This window comes from Corythoichthys intestinalis, chromosome 21 (genome assembly GCF_030265065.1).
Source record: "Corythoichthys intestinalis isolate RoL2023-P3 chromosome 21, ASM3026506v1, whole genome shotgun sequence".
NCBI lineage: Eukaryota > Metazoa > Chordata > Actinopteri > Syngnathiformes > Syngnathidae > Corythoichthys > Corythoichthys intestinalis.
Genome location: NC_080415.1, coordinates 21,323,128 through 21,341,461, shown reverse-complemented (window position 1 = coordinate 21,341,461; position 18,334 = coordinate 21,323,128). Strand labels below are relative to the sequence as shown.

Here is an 18,334-nt window from a genome sequence, read left to right as displayed (position 1 = left end):
CGGTGTACAGTATGTATGCTATATATAATCACCTTTTTGGCTTTTTCCACTCTCTAATCATTACTCCCCTACTCACCTTTTAAGTCACCCTCGTTGCTCCTCTGCGCTGACTCCTACAGGTCAATAAAGGTGCTTGAGTGATTATTATTTGTGTATTATTATGACTATCCACTGATGATAATCATACGTGAATGAGCTCAGCTCCTGTACTCATCTGTGCGTAAAGTGAGAAACACAGCTGATGCTCCAGAAGGACGTCACCCCAATGATAGTGGGAACAAGATTGCACACTTACTCTACTAGGACCTTCACAATGCATTTCAGACTAACTAGTTAGCAGCAGCTAAGTAGCAGTGTTATTTTAGAGCTGGGATGTAACTTTTGACTGCAAGAAAACAACGGTAAGACATGCGCAAAAACCGACTGTGAAAAAAAAAAAAAGTCACAGGGAAAATGCGGATTAGATTTTCAGAGATGTGGGCGTTCTTTATATGAACAAGTGAAATGGATTGGATAGCGACGCACTGAAGGGGCTCTCTACCTTCTTTTTTTGTATTTGTATATACTGTATGTATATATTTTTTAAATAAAACAACACCAAATGATTTAGGGGGGCTTAAGAATATTTTAGGGGGCTAAAGTCCCCTAAAAAAGGCCTAACCACGCCACTGGGCAGCAGTTGAACTTGTCCTTCCCATGACAGGGTACGCGCGGGTTATTAAAAGTATTAAAAAAAGCATTGAATTTAGTTTTCCATTATTAAAGGTATTAAAAGTATTAAATTAGCTGTCGTAAGTCTGGAATTTTTTCACCGTGGTTTTAATTTTGAAGAACATCTCAGTGCAACCTAAATTAATATCCGTGACGAAGTTTTTTTTTTTTTAAATCCATAACGAAGATGACGCGTCGAATTTTTAAGATGCACTGCACTACAAATCATAACGCACCTCGTGCATGCGCGCTGTTAGCATAATTAGCATCAACATCACAACAGCAGGCAATCGCACAGTACTGTGTGCTAACGTAAGGAACTGCTCAGATGCCTTAGTTGTTATGTTCGACGAAAGCCTCAACAAGACAACCAAGTCCAAACTGTTGGACCAGCATGTGAGGTATTGGATCGGCGACCAAGTCGCATCAGTATACAAGATACTACTTTGGATCGCAGTTTATGGGTCATGCAAAGGCAGTGGACCTGCTAAACATTTGAAAGTAAGTTGCCAATTTCTCCAATTAAAATGTGTTGGATGCAATAATGTATTTCTGCACGGTTTGCCTTTCGAATGAATGTGAATTTCGGAGTTTTAACTCAAGAGTTAGCCATGTTCAATGGGGTATTGGCAGGTGCACTAGCCTTAGCATGGATAAACCGGAGTCGTAGATCCACCATCAACCTCAGATACACAACACGGTTGACACTATTATTGGAACGAGTGCGGGGTAGCGTTGATCTGAATAACATGGCATGGTGATAGGCAAATTATAATGTAGGTGATAGTAAAACTAAAACACCTCCTGGTATATTTAAATGTTTTTCTTGATTGAATAAGAGTATGGATTTTCTCTATCTGATTAAAAGAAATGTCTTCAATATCTAACAAAGGATTAACATGTGTTTTGTATACTTCTTGTAATGTGATTAGAAAAAAACAATTACCAAGGGAAATGGTCATGTGTAGCATTTTTATTTTGTGGTAATTAATGGTAAACTACTGCCATTTAGTGGCTGTTTTTTAAACTTTCACTGCCAATTGCAAGATTTTCCCAAGCACTTTACAGTTAAGGTGACCAACTTGACAATCACCAACCTACCACCTTGACTAGGTCCTCCTAAAAGGGAAACCTGTTGTATTGCAAATGTAATTTCTGAAGTTGCTTTACAAAAATAGTGTAAAATCCATTTTATCCTGGGGGGAAAAAAAATCTGAAAGACCTTATATTTAAATGCGTTTTAATTGTATCTTCAGTAAATGTGCATTCTTTTGTCAAACATACTTAGTAATTGAGGTCACATTTGATGTTCAGTGCTTTATTTTTTTCATATGATTCAATATTATCTAAATAATGGGTGCGAGAAAAGTATTAATTTTCAGTTGAAATGGCATTAAAAAAGGTCTTAAAAGTCTTGAATTTAGATTCATCAATCCTGGGGGGACCCTGCATGAAATCGCTCAACCAACTAAAGACCATTTAACATCAGACCAACTGATGAGAGGAAAGTTGCGACGCAAAATTCTGATGATTGTTGTTCTTGGAAAAAGAAAACCTTATTTAATTATTGGATACGAAACCAGCAAGCAATTCTGAGGGCTATCGGAAGTTTACATGTACATAGCAACACATCAGATAAAATCTAATTGGACAAAAATATGTGAAGAAACTGGGCAGTCAAGATACAGTGAAAGTACAATTACAAAACAATGTTAAATTTATTGATGATGTAAATAAATCAATACATTTTCATTAACTAATTGAATGCCCTCAACAGCAAATAGACGTTCAAGTCACTTGAAATCATTTGTCAATGATTTCAATTCAAATGAATTGAATGTCTGTCACCGTCAATGGTACAGAAACGTGATCACTCATCAGCCCTATCAGTGAAAAATGCAGGGTTTGAAGGCCTTCATGGTGCACAACAGAGTCACAGCAACATTAAGCGCTACTATTTTGAGCTGCTGCTGAAGTCGGCTAATATTCAACGAAACTCGGTGGGCCCAAACTGTTGAATAAAACAGCAGAGTTCCTTTGACAGACACTAATTCTGTGACAGTGGTTTGCTTTTGGGCAAAGGCACGGGTCGGGTCATCCCTCTTCGTTTCCTGACGAGCGGACTGACAGTCCCGCAGGGGCGAAATGCGGAAGATAAAAACTCGCAGCACTGCATGGGCATGCAAGGAGGAGTCGAGGTGTCACCGTGTTGCTCCCGAGGGTGTTTGCGCCCAATCTCGGAGGCCTCTGATTAAAGAATGATTTATAGGGGCCAGTCCGAGGCCCCCCCTCAGCAATCCGTCTACTGAATGAGATTTTTTCCTCACAAGAGGGCGGGTAAATCAAACCTCGAAGCGAGTAAGTCTGCGCACCGTGGCGATGGAAGTCTGTGATTAAATGGTATAATCACCTCTGCTGAGTGTGCAGCTTGTGTTTTCGCCTTTTTCTTTTCCTTTTTATTTTTATCAGGGACATTGATGCCTTAAATCATTTTAGTTTGAGTTCAGTTTGCCGGGCATACACTGTTTGTCTTATTTTCAGCTATCACCGATTGCAGTCCCAGAGGCGCTGTTATATGAAAAAATGGCCAGGGCAACAGCCCTTCAAGTAGACTACATACCTGCACTATTCCTATATTCTGACTCCTATAAAGAAGTACAACAAAAAAGATGTTATAATGTTGTATCATGTTGCAATATTGTAGAGGTAGTTATAAGACTTTAGTAATGGAACATAACAACATGTCACAAATATGCGTGTTTTGATTAAATAACTACCTAACTTTACCTTAAAGTCTACTATCTTAAGTAGTGCTGTAAGGATGAATCGATCAACTCGAGTATTCGATTAGAAAAAAATATTCAAATTAAAATTTGCTGCTTTGAGTATTCGTTTTATTAACGTGGTGTAGTAATGGTTTATTTTGAAAGTGTTTTCATTTAGTTTTATTGATTACGGTGGATACACGGCCCTCTGGTCTGCCTCTTTTCACATGGCTGAATCCAACTGCCCCTTGTTAAGACCAACGTAAGCTAATTTTTTGTTTGAGATAATGTTTTTTAATGCATTCATAATTTAGTTTATAGGTACATTTAGTTAGTTATATTTTAGTTTTTTGTGGGAATGTGTCTGAACCATTTGTTAAGACGATTTTCCCATAAGAATACATTATAATTCCATTAATTTGTTCCACTGCCTGAAAACCTACACTAAATCCTCAATAAATAATGATGTTACTATTGCAAATATCAATTACATAGAGCAAAACAAATAAATTATTAATAAAAATTGGAATAATAATATAACAATAGCAATAGTCATAATAATACCTGTAATAATGTAACAAACCGGGTTCTATTGTGGCGAATGTGTTTGCGTGGTGTACCTGAACGCATCACGTGGCTGACAGTGAGCTTTTTAGTTTCACTTTGTTTACTTACTGCGGGGGTCACTAGGCGTGTTGTGTAGAACAAGTTCCAAAATGAATTATTTAAAAACCTGACGAAGCTGGTGAGTTCTTTGGTGATGTTACCACAAAAATAATTGCCACCTTAACTTTTAAAGATTGGCGAACGGAGGAGGACCGTCATAGACCATCTATGGCTGTATTGTTGACCGAGCCATATCACGGATGCGCACCCCACACTCATATTTTTCCATCGTATCTATCTTCATGTCAAAGGTAACGGTAAGCATCACCATTTTCCCCCTTTTTTTACCACCTGCACTAACATTGTTGGAACCCATGTTGATTTCTCTCACAAGAAAATCTGCCATGCGTCCACCTGAAACTGCGGTGCTGTCATAGATTGTTGTATTTAGAGCATGTTGTCGGATGTAGAAACAAATGGCGAGTCAAATTTTACGTCAGATGTTGTAAAGATCGTGTGTCGAAGCGATCGGATGTCGAGGTACCACTGTTTTGGAAAGTCAATTATATGCAATGGCATTTTAGGCCACCAGAGGGGGCTATGCGCCAAGCCCCCACCCCCTTAATCTCAGCGTATGGACATTCCCTTTAGCGCAGCACCATCTATTAGATGTGTAACGCAACCCCAACCACTACTACTATTTCTGCGCCTTATAATGCGGTGCGCCCTCTATATGAAAAGTTATAAAATAGGCCATTCATTCAAGGTGCGCCTTATACTCCGATGCACCATATAGTGCGGAAAATACGGTAATTGTAATTTTAATGACTGAACGGCAAAATCCAAAATAAACTCGCCAATGCAATTCAAAATGTCAGATTATGTCTTTTGTACAGAATTCCAAATTTATACGTATAACATAATTTCACAAGGTTTTGGCCGTGATCAGTAAAACATTCTAAATTGTGGTAGTATAAAAGTATTTACTTGTAATACCGTATCTGTTCCCTTCCAAAAGAGGTTCAAGGCAAGGGCGTATGTTTGCATAGGGACGGTAGGGACATAAGACTACCAACTTTTCAGGATGCTCAAATTGTCCCCACCAATTTTTAACCAACCTTATTTGCATGATACAATGACTTCAGTTATATAGGTCATTTAGATTGTCTCCCCATATGTTGTAAGGATAGAATTGATATTACCATTATTAAGTGAATTAGAGTCAGACTTACAATTACCACTTTTCACTACTGAGTGTGCCAGTCCATTTTCTTCCCCCTCAAACATCATATTGCCTCTGCAAAGCCCTTTGAGAAAACCTTGTTGTGATTTAGGGCTATAGAAATAAAATTGAATTGAATTGAATTGAATTGAAACACAGTTTTGATGGGCTGATGACTTCACAACACCCCCTCCCCACCCCACACACACACATACGCACTAGCAGCCCTGACAGAAAAACAACATGTCGACAACATGCCGCCTCCTTCGAATAGGAGGGATATTGGAAGGTTTTGTTTTTTTGGGGGGCCAGCAGCAGCCACCATAAGTAATGTGAAAAGACATCAATGTTGCAAAGGTGGGAAACACACCAAAAATTTTGCTACTGAAAATTTGCCTGACACAACCAGACAGAAATGCATGTCAATATGCCGCCTCCTCCACCTCCTTCAAAGACAAGGGATACTACATTTTTCTTTTCAGCCAGCCGCAGCAGGCACTGTAATTAGATGTCAGTGTTGTAGAAGTGGGGAACACACCACTAATTTTCTACTGAAAGTCCGACCTGCATCAGAGTTAGCATAACATTAAACTGTGTGAACTTGCTAACCTGCAAAACTGTTGGAAGCAGCTTAATAAGTGTTCTCCTGTACTGTATGTGTTTTCTACTGTTAACGTTAATTCAACTGTGCATTTGTTTATTTATTAAAATTTATTTATTTTCTCCCTCATTCATTTAGAAAATAATTTTATTTGCAGACTATGCAGACATTTCTTTAACCCCCCCCCACAAAAACACAACCACTGTAAATTTCCTTTATATGAAGAAAGGTGGATTTCCCCCATTTTCTCCCTTGAAAATAACAATTTTTAACTTTTTTCATTTTACGTAGGCAACTTATCAGCATATTTGTGAGAAATGTAGCCCTGAGCCCCGTTCATCCAATCTGTTTGGTCTTATTAATGTACTGTGCCCAGCAAAAAGTGCAAATGCAGGTTATGCTGTTGTAGTGTCCCTACCAATGTTGATACCAAACCTACGCCCTTGGTTCAAGGAGTGATAATTGCATACAATCTAGTGAGACAAAAAATGATGTGTGTTTTTCTTAGATACTGCTCATTTGTCTAGTGGAGAATTCCAAGAGTCCGCTTTTTCTCACTGTCCGCTGTGCCAGCGGCTCAGCTCGTTTGTCAGCAGTAAGTGAGGCCCAAGGCGGGGGGAGATTGCCGATTGGGGGGTTGGTGTCACCGCTCAGATACAGATGATGCGCACATCTTCACCTCGCAGATGGATGAGGGATGGCTTCTTTGCAGAAACAATTGACGCCCACTTCGTAAAGCGAACACCCTCCAAGTGCTTTTATTGAGTGCCGCTCTTCAGCTCATAAACACACCCAACGGGACTACCACGCTGCGTAAAGTGCATTTATTAGCTGTCGATGCAATCATCTCACTAGTGAAACACAGTTTATAATAGAGACATTTGTAAATACCTATTGTGACAGACACTGTACTTGGCGGAAAACACAGACAAGACTGAAAAAGCAGTTTCTGCTCTTGCACTCCTCTTTTAAAGAAACTGCCGTATTTTAAGCCAAAAGAACTGTTGTGTTTAATAGAACAATATGTCTACATGCTGCCATCGCAGATTCTTGGCGCATTAAGCCCCCCAACTATTTTTAATTTGCCCATTTTACTCTGGAAACCCCCGTTTACAAACGTCGCGCAACCGTTTTTTTTTTTCAACCCAGCCATGAAATCAAGGTAAGTAATTATATTTATTATTCAAAATGTCAGTCATTTTTAGCTTAGAATCATTAATTGATGTCTAATATTTTTTGTCTATAATATTTCTAAAAAACGACTTTAAAAATTATTCACTCGAATATTTTAAACCTTTAAACAAATTACGTCACAGTGAAAAAAATTGTGTCTGTAAAAAAGTCACGGATATCTACCTCATAACTATAGCTAAATTGTAGTTTTTTGTTACTGTCGCATAATCGATCCAAATAAAGAGAAATTGAAAAAAAAAAAAAAAAAAAAAGTTCAAAAGGGTAAATTTATGAAAAAGAAAATCTCGACCACTCCTTGATGTCTGCAATTTCTGCATCACGACCCTTGTTATATTACCATGTTTCACCCATAAAATCCCCCCAAAATCCAGCTGTGGCCATTCACAGTTGTGTCTTCACACTCAGTGATACATGCGACATGGAGTTTTTGGATCGAAACAAGGTAAGTATGCAATAATATCTCGTTCAAGTCGTGGCGTCTGTAATTCTGCTCTCACGTGCTCTCACCTCCATATAGGGTTTTGCTGTTTAAAAAACTTTTTTATTTTTAAATGCCCTCCTGTCCAAAATTTTTCTTCCTCCAGAAAATTGAGATTTTAAGCTTTCCAATGATGTATCACACATGCATATCGGACAATTTTGAAATTTGGCCAAATTGGGGGTCTCAGAGCGGAATTTCAAGTCAGCTGAGTGTTTTCCGCCACATAATACTGTATAATTGCTAATAATACAGTATATGACCTCTAAAATAGGCATCTCTCAATCTCTTCTGGCATTTAGGAGTAAAACCATTATGTTTGATTGGTGTTGTTGTGGACAATAAAAGTCTCTTTAAAATAGTCTCCCATGTCTAGGGTCTTTGCACCATAAAAACTGAGACCCTTCCGCTCGAGTGGTCCAAAGCTGCAGTAATAGCGCAATCTACTGGTGAAACTGGGATAACACAATTTTTTGTGGCGTGATTTGAGATTGATTTCCTCTTGAACACAAAGGGACATGAAAAGACCTCCACCTCTAGATCACGTTGACCTTAATGGTGAATGTATTCACTCATCCAGATTAGGTACGCTTCCAGTCAATAAATTGTTCAATATGTTGTCTTCTCGAAGCTAGAAATGCTCAGTCATGACAAATGAATGGCAGCTTTTACAGTAATTGAAAATATGTATATATTAGTATTGCAACGATTAATGGATTAACTCAAGTAATTTGATTAGAAAAAAGATTCAAATTAAATGTTGCTGCTTTGAGTAATCGTTTAATAAAATAAAGTAGCGTTGTAATGGTTTGTTTTAAAAGTGTTTGCATTTAGTTTTATTGATTTGGTGGATACACTGCCATTTAGTGGCAACAGCGAATATGACATAACGCATTTCACATGGCTGAATCCAGCTGCTCCCTGTTAAGACCACCATATGCTAGGTTGTTGTTTGAGCTAATGTTTTTTTTTTTTTTTTTAATGCATTCGTAATTTAGTTAATAGGTATATTTAGCCATTTTTTTGTGGGAACATGTGCTTGAACCATTTGTTAAGAGCATTGTTAAAAAAACGTTTGAGGCTCACCTCTGGTATTTGTTTATATATGTATATATATATATATACTGTATATATATATATATATATACAGTGGGGCGAACAAGTATTTGATACACTGCAATGGGTTTTCCCATTGCAGTGTATCAAATACTTGTTCTCCCCACTGTATATAATTTAGGACTTTTAGGACATTAAAAGAAAAAGAAAAAAAATTAAACAGCGAACCCCTAACTGGAGGTGAGAGCATGACAGCATAATTAAAGACACCATGATTTTAACGTGATATTATCACCTTCTTTCGATCCCAAATCTATGTGTAGCATGTCTCATCCAGTGTCAAGACTGGATATACGGTATTTGTACATATATATATATATATATATATATATATATATATATAAACTAGGGCTGTCAAAATTATCGCGTTAACGCGCGGTAATTAATTTTTTAAATTAATCACGTTAAAATATTTGACGCATTTAACGCACATGTCCCGCTCAGACAGTATTCTGCCTTTTGGTAAGTTTTACAGCAAGGCTTTTTGTGCTGTCTAACAGCGAACTCTTGTGGTCGCTTTGCGACATGGTTTATTGTTTTCTTGCCAGTTCATTATGGCTGCACGTCATCTCGGGCTGACGCCTACGTTGTAATGTTGTGCTTATATGATCCTTGGACAAGATTTGTCCGTAAATATGGTTGTTGTAAAGAATGTACATATATGTTAGTAAGCGAAATGTTATATTTTTTTTATGAGAAGCTTTTTTTTATGTTTAGTGAACCTGTATAGCGTGCTAAGCTAACGTTATTGCTAATGCAATGCTTGTGTACTTTTATTTAGTAGTTTTACGACGGTCTAAAGAGGACAATGGTTTGAGGCCATTTTATTAATAACTCAGATGAAAAAGGAAGAAGTTTGATTATTAAGGCGTCGTTCACTAGCTGTCTAGCTTTGGAAAAAGTAGACGCTTCGGAGTGAGGACAGCATAGACAGATTTAAATGACAAGTAGAGTGAAATGCCCACTACAGTCCTTATGTACCGTATGTTGAATGTATATATCCATCTTGTGTCTTTTCTTTCTTATCTTATCTTTCAACAAGACATGGAAAAACTTATGCATGCATTCATTTTCAGCAGATTGGACTATTGCAACGGTATATTTACAGGTCTTGATAAAAAATCAGTCAGGAAGTTGCAGCTGGTACAGAATGCTGCAGCCAGAGTCCTCACAAATACAAGAAAGCTGGACCACATTACACCAGTTTTGAAATCGCTACACTGGCTTCCAGTAAGTCAAAGGATAGACTATAAAATACTACTGCTCGTCTACAAAACACTTAATGGCCTTGGACCAAAATACATGCTTGACTTGTTAGAGTCCTATGAGACATCTAGACCCCTGAGGTCGTCTGGAACCGGTCTTCTGCATGTTCCAAGAACAAGAACCAAGCAGGGTGAGGCAGCATTTAGTTATTATGCTCCTCACCTCTGGAACAAGTTACCCGAACGTCTGAAGTATGCTCAAATTGTTAGCTCTTTTAAATCAGGGCTAAAAACGCTTTTGTTTAGCACTGCATATCTATAACTGTCTATATATTTCAATCTACCTGCTTTCTATTCCTCTTGTTTTTATCTCCATTGCTGATTTCAATTATTATTAGTAGTAGTAGTTTTTGTTTTATTTTTATTTTATTTATTTATTTTTATTCTGTGATTAAATGCGATCTTTTGTCTTCGTTTCTACGTTGTGTTGATTTAAATGTGATTTTTATGATCTTCATGTGATGTAAAGCACTTTGAATTGCCTTGTGTTGAATTGTGCTATATAAATTAATTTGCCTTGCCTTGCCTTGCCTTTCCATTTCGACAATTTATTTTACAGAATATATATATAATTTACTGAAAAATATGGCATATTTTATAGATGGTTTGAATTGCGATTAATTACGATTAATTAATTTTTAAGCTGTAATTAACTCGATTAAAAAATTTTAATCGTTTGACAGCCTTAATATATATATATATATATATATATATATATATATATGAAGCTGCCCAAATCTTTTCCTACGATAAAAAATTCAGAATTAATTTTGAATCAACAATTTCATTTATATTACTAAGAAGTATTGCTATTCAGAGAGGCAATACAAATTGATACCATAATTTTAATGTTTATTTCTTCAATTTAGAATATTTGTTGACACACTTATTAAATGGTATATATGTTTTTTAAAATCTGCAATTCTTTAAGTGAAAAGTGCTGACAATTTTCATTTCCTGGGCATGCAAACAGGGAGATAACTTGCCATAACTTGATTAATCACTCAACATTTAAGCACATGTATTTTCCATTTAATTTATAAATCCATTATTTGCTTTTAATCCAATTTTACCTGTTTGTGATCACAGCTGTGGGTCAGACATTAAATAGAAACATAATTTTAAACTTTTCATTTGTTGACAGGAGTCAAATAATTGATTAATTAAATAGATTACATGAGTTGATGTTTAAACTCAAGCGCTTTTATCAATATTGGAAAGAAAACTATTTATAAAGGGGGAAATTACATCATAGCAAGAGAACATGAAGAGATAGCATTGAAGGAAAATCCTAACATCACTTAGGATTTTTCTCTTACTGAAGGCGCTTCGGTGCACGGATTTTATTTTCTTTAATCATATTCTGCTCCAGTCTTATCTAAGAAACACATCCAGCTCCTGTGGGATGTTATAAATCATATGCTGAGCTCTATAATGCGTGTATAATGCTCAAACTGCGTTCTGCTGACTCTGGAGATTTGTGTCAGGCCTTCAGAATTCCTTTGGGAGACGAACACATTCGGTTATCATTGTGGCGTGACCTTTACTATGCAACAATTTTCACCAGATGCCTCTTTGTATGGTCGTAGATCATTTCATAATATTATTATGAGGACGCCTTAAATGTGCCATCTGCCACCAATGCACTTTTCATTGTTAGAAGTTAGAATTGTTGCTATGTTGCCATTGGCAGTGATGGATGTCAATGAATTATCATTTTTCCAGTGCCATTGATGGTGATAGACTTAACTGGAAGGGGCCGACAGCAATCAATTGATCGCTCCAAGCCCTCCAGGTCAGAATGGCTTGGGCGTCTTTTGCCGTCAGTGGAAAAACAATGAGTTAATTTTGGAAAAAGCATTAAAGCAGTTGCAACAGTAAGTTGTTCATCTGTTTCCTTAGTTTCAGTTTGGTAATTAGTAAATGCCAAAGTTACTATGTGGTCAGTACATTTGTAGAGAAAATCAGTTTTTCTATCACTGTCAATGGCAGCCAACGAGTTAATTATATTTCCACCCTTATATGATTGCTTTTAAGTCACGGAAAATACATTTGAATTGTAAACTTTCTGACTAAAAGTATACATAGAAATACAATACAGTGATCCGTTTTTCGCGGTTAATGGGGACCAGAACCCACCGCGATAAGTGAAAAACCATGAAGTAGCGACCCCCCCCCCAATACACACACACACACAAAAAATTTTTTTTTTTAAACCTGTCCTGTACAGCTGCTTGGATACAGGAGATTTTTATTTGATGTACGTATATTACATTCTTTATATATATTTTTGTGTATACAGTACACTAGTTAGAGAAGTAAATGCAATATTAATATACAATAACATGCATAAGATGAATAAAATGTACTCACCACACTGATGATCTTGATTAATGAAGAAAAAACTCCGAACAATGGATATAAAGGTAAAGATGATTTATTGAGAAGCTTGAGAGTCACGCGATCTTTGTAGGACTTAAAGCCTCGCCTCTTCACTTCTTCCTTGAAAAGGAATTTCCTGGATGGCATCATCTTCCAAAAAAGGCCAGTCTCATCCATGTTAAACACCTGGTCCAGGTGATAGCCACCCTCTTCAATTAATTTGGGAAATTGGTCCTCAACGTAACGAACAGCTGTGTCATGGTCCGTCGAGGAGGCCTCCCCATGCAACGTGAGGCTGCCAAGTCCAAACCTCTTTTTGAATTTTTCGAACCAGCCCTTGCTGGCAAAAACCCCACAATTTTCTGTGGTTCATCTTCGTCGTAGTCGGCATCACCGCCACCTTCATTCAACTCTCCTTCAGGAATGAGGCTATCATACAGCGCTTTGGCTTTTCATGTTTGTGTCGAGACTCACCTTCTTTTCCCGACAGTCCGATATCCACACTGTTAGTCCATTTTCCATTTTTACAAACGTCTTGTTGCGAGGAGTCACGACTCACTTAATGTCCCTGGAAAGCGACATTGAGGCGGTCTTTCAGATTTTCGCCTCGTCTTTTTTTATGTAACGAACTGTTGATTCGTGTAGTCCGTAATGGCGTGCAACAGACACATAGCTGTGGCCAATTTTAAGCATGTCCGGTAATTGAACTTTCTCGTGCACCGTCATCATTTTTCTTTTCTTCTTGGGTTCGCTAGAGGATTGAGCGGGCGGACGACGCTTTGGAGCCATTTTCCTTCGATAGCAGCAAGGTTAAACATCTCTGCCAATCAGCTTGCGATATTACCGAGTGATGCTGGCCAGCGAATCAGAGCGGTGGAATATAAGTTGGGTGGGCTCTCCCAGGGCCGGCCCAGGCCATTTGGCGGCCCTAGGCAAAATAATGCAAAGGGGCCCATATTTTTGGCCCACCATTTCGTCACAGTGTACTGTGAAACCCATACATGCAATCCAAGCCATACTTCCATATTTTGTATATTAATCAGATTGTGTTGCACTGCATACTTCAAACTTCTCACCCCAAATGATTGTCAGTACTTACAGTAGATAGCGCCAAACGTTTTTCTAAAAGAGGAAAAGAAAGAAGTTAAGGAAGAACTTATATTTTTTTAAGCTTGTAATCAAGTATCAAAACTCACAAAAGTCAAATAAAGCGAACTGTGGTAAACAAAATAGAATATAAATTAAACAATTGCCAGATTGGGGGCCCCCTAGTGGTCAGGGGCCCTAAGCATCTGCATAGTCTGCGTATAGGCTGGGCCGGCCCTGGGCTCTCCTTGCCTTCAGTTAGGGAACGGGCAGATTTTACACCATATTTTCGCCATTATTTTTTATTTTATTTATTTATTTATTCTATTTTTTATGCATATTTTTCTATGCATGTATATATATTTTTTTTGACTGAAAAAAAAATCCGCGATAGACTGAAACAGTGAAATTCAAAGCGCGAAGTAGCGAGGGATCACTGTAGTAGTGGGTTGAGACTGACTGCAGGTACCATTTATTTCCACAAGAGGACAGTGAAAGATAACAATAGTGAAAAGACAGTTTGCAAAGCATTCAACACTTTTGATTTTTTTAAACATTGGGACAGTATAGATAACTTTTTGTAATAGACATTGTATGCATATTACAATTTTGTGATTAAATTATATACAGTTGGGATCATTATGAGTCTACTGTTGTTCATTGTTGTAGTTTATATTTTTGTTTTTGAATGGTTCCATGGTAAACGATTTTGTCTCATAAATGCAGTAACTACATGCCTTATCATGGATGTAACATGTAGTCAACTTACAGTTTAACCCCGAATACACACACGTATATACACACACACACTTAAAGTGAGTTCTCTAACAGACAGGAAATGATGTCAGCCCTTCGTCTCCAAGGAGATGGAGGCAGTTGCTAAGATACTGTGACACCAGGGTTTTTCCTCACTGTTTTCTCTCAGCTTCCCATATACTGGCGCCCAAAAAATGTATACTTTTTTTTTCTCACGGTGATGAGGGGGTTTGAAGTGACGGACGTGTGTACGGGCCCCCTCCTCCCTGCCAAAACTGCTTCACAGTGTGAGCCGCACCTCTGTGGTGCTATCAGCATGCCACATATGTCTCGGCGCGCTGGCATGTCTCTGCCAAATCCTCGTCGCCCTCCCTCTCCCGTTCCTCTCCTGTGGCTCCCGACACGGCATTAAGAGTTGATGGGGTTTGTGCCTTGTCCTCTGCATGGAGGGATGACAATTCCCTCCTCTGTGCAATCCGTGTACCGATGACACGAGCAATACAGTCATGATGTTTGTTTATATGGCACAAATGCATGTCCTCTCCTCACACAGATGCTCAAGGGTGCCTGAAAATACACGAGCCGTACATGCATAAGGGGGGATATCAGATTCAATGTGCAATGACACAGTGAGGACACGGAGTGGAAAGCGGGGGGGAGAGGAGGCGTGGAGGACTAGGGACTTGGCATGGGCAGCGTGGAGGCATTTTAAATGGCGTGGTGGGCAGGGGATGGGGGGTTTGGAAGGCAAAAAGATGTACAGAGAGGAGAGTGGGCGCTGAAAGGCGGCCAGGTTGGGACGCAGACTGGATTGTGAGCTGAGATTTCAGCAGAGAAGGAAAAAAGAAGAGGGAAGAGAGGGAACAAGGGAAAGGAGGAATATCCTCTGCACCGCTGTGTGACTGGAAATTTAATAGAGAGAGAGAGCGAAGGGGGGGATGGGTAGACGAGGTGGGGGGGAAGAGGCAAAAAGGCACAGAGACCTCATTGCTGTGCGGCTTTCAGCAAAAAGCCAGCGCTCGTGAACAATGCTCACTACGGCATTCACAGAGAGGGGAAGTGCAAAAAGGGATGGGGGGCATATCTTGGGGGTCTTTCAGAAGCATAACCGGCCTTCTGCGTCCTTTGACCTTTTAGTGCGGGCTGGGACAGAGCGAAGATGCGCTAACTTGGAGCTGACAGTGAAGAGGGCAGTCAAAAGACAAAATCTGATAAGAGGGGACACTTCAAATGTGCAGGGGCCAAATCAGCACACGCGCATGCACACACGTGCGTGCCGATGCACACGCACAATGCTTTGTGACGGAGATTTGATGTGCTCGCCAAGACTTGCATAGGCGACGTCTGCAGAATAGGCATTTTATTGAAGTGCGTTTCGTTTAAAAGGCTCCTCTATCAAATACAATATAGTGGCTCTAAAATGTCTACACACCCCAGATCAAATGCTAGCTTCTTCATGAGATAACTTCTACCATTAATGTGCCAAACAACCTGTTCAATTGGAATATTTGTGCAAAGCTCTTTGCAATTGTCAGCACACTCTTATATCTCATTTGACAGCGATGGACGTCCAATCCATTTTGACTGGGAGATGCTGGCATGAAGCGAGCGAAGTAACCAATTGCATCCAGCATGGGAATGTAAATCATATACAGTATATCGACCTAGTGTTTTTTTGTTTTGTTATTTTTGCTAAAATACACTGTTTAAAAAAAATAATCAATGGTTCCCTGAGCGAAACACGGGCGGCGCCATCTTTGATAATTTCTGCTCCGAACTTGCGGTTTAGACAGAACAACATGAAGTGTGCAGTGTGTTGACAAAGTTAAAACTGCAAAATCAAACCAGAGGAACCCATGGAATCTCCAAAAATGGATTCAGCACGACGTAGATGAGACTCCAAGACTTTCTGTGCTGTGCGTGAACTCCGGGAAGCATTTACAGTATATATGGTTGGAAGTGAAACATTTTGATAAGCGACCAGCTAGTAGCTACAATGCGCCAGTGTGAATCTAACTCGCCTCATGCCTTAATAAGAAAGCAGTTTAAACCCCAGGATCTACCTAAAAGATAGTATGTTTGTTCTTATCACTTCGTTGATCATTCGTGGACACAATCATAACAACCTGTGTTAACGTGAAGTGTGGACTGATACACCGGCCACTTGATTGACCAAAATGAGGTGAAATTACAAATATTACAGTTGCCGAATACAGAAGGGCTGAGACGGATTTTGTTGTGTGAAATACTACAAAGTATGTATAGCATGTAATTCTTTTTTATTGCAGATATTGATCGCGATAAAACATTTGGACAACATGATTCCATTTCTTGTTTTATTTAAAATGATTGGTGCATGTGCAAAACAGGTCAACAAATCACAATTTATAAAATTATTATAGAAATATTAACGAAGGTTGAGCATGAGTCGAGCCTTCCACCATCAAAGTAGAATGCACGTATGTCCATCAACATAAGGACATACATCAAGTTGTCTTCCCTTGCCTAACAGTGTTTTCACTTGTAAACAACTGAACAAAAAACTTGTAATACTTGCATTTATGCGTTTACATAATTGTGCCATCATACACGTACTGACTAGCAACAGGCTAGCAGCAGATAGCATGTGTTGCAGCCACAGCAGTACATTATTATTAAACATCATCATAATTAAAATCATCATCGTAATAACAATATCAAAGTCAACAGGTCGTTTCATGCACAAGATTTTAGCTTTAGTAATTTTTGAGCACCTGACACATTAAATGCAGGGATAGGAAGAACATGCCTTCCATAACACCAGCGTCAACATGGCTACATAAACAACCGGTCTTCGTGGTGGCACGGGCTTGGTTACACATCTGCCTTCATGAACATGTTGCCCTCTCATGTTGTGATGACGTCAGATGGATGCAATATTTCCAAATTGTCTTATTTGAGGGATTTTGATAAGTGATACCACTCGAGCTCCACTGTTGTTTTGGAAAGAGAAAGTGTAAAACGGAAGTCGCGAGCAGAAATGTGGAAGCAAAGCAGAAGTTCCTCGGAAACTTGTCTATAAATTTTTTGAATTTTGAAAGGTTTTACTGGCTCCTGATTTCCATTTGTTGTGTATTCAATATTATATGGCGATTATACATTTACTTTATATGGGCTCACAGCCATAATGACTCTCGAAGCAAAACCATAACTATGATTTAAGGCCTGCGACAAAAATGAAAAAGTTCAAGTGTTCTAGCAGGATTTTCCTTTTTTTTTTTTCTTGTTAATCCTGACTGCCACTTCCAAACTGTTCATAATTCCGTTCATTAGTTACAGCCATGACACATTATGCTACAATTGCCATTGAGTACATGCTGTCTACCAACGTGCTGTAGACCAGCCAAAAAGTTGTTTTTTATCGGAACAAAATCCCCTCCATACGTATGGGACTTTGAGTGTGTTTTCGATTGGAAAGATTCCATTTTGCCACCCTTGCCCATAGCTCAGACATATGAAGCAATGGGAGATTGTTGTCACTAAGCAGTCACTTCTTGCCAGAAATACTTGCAGCTTCTTCAATATTGCTGTCACTCTCTTGGCAGGCTCCCTGACCAGTTTTCTTCTCGCCTTTTCATCAGTTTGGGAATGGACATTCAGTCCTTGATAATGTTACCATTGTGCCATATTTTCTCTACTTGAGAAGCAGTGTCTTCACTGTGTTACTTGGTATGTTCAATGCCTTGGAAATTCTTTTGGTTTCCTTCTATGAACTGATTCCTTTGAACAAGGAGATCCCAGCGATGCTCTGAAGCTCTCTGTGGAACATCACTCGTGCTGTAAGATGTGACTAGGAATACAGTATATCAAAAAAAGAAAACTAGAAAAGCTGACCTTTATTTGGTGTTGGAAACATTTCAAAATTATTCCGTCATCATGACACTATTGTTGGGGGTAAATACATGCAATGTACAATGATATATACCTGCACCAATAATTAGCCTTGCAGATGACATTAATGTAGATTTTACCTTGAGGGAAACAAATAGACCCCTACTGTACCCCATTTCCAGACTCAGTAGGTGGCTGTTCTTGCTCGATACAACGACTTCACAAAAGAAAATATTACATGCTGGAGGATATTATTGACTTTTTTCAACCCTTGGCTAAGAC

General features: G+C 38.7%; 1 protein-coding gene across 2 annotated transcripts in view; it reads left to right on the top strand.

The window, feature by feature from the left end:
- Positions 1–1,043: 1,043 nt before the first annotated feature.
- lrrc4bb (leucine rich repeat containing 4Bb) overlaps positions 1,044–18,334 on the top strand; it is a 32,506-nt gene continuing 15,215 nt past the window's right edge. Inside the window, exons 1-2 of one of the 2 annotated variants that reach the window (XM_057826693.1) lie at positions 1,044–1,212; positions 4,276–4,393. The gene's annotated coding sequence lies outside the window, so the exon portion shown is untranslated. Of the gene's footprint in view, positions 1,213–4,275; positions 4,400–18,334 lie in introns of both variants that reach the window. The other variant, XM_057826692.1, reaches the window with a different exon arrangement.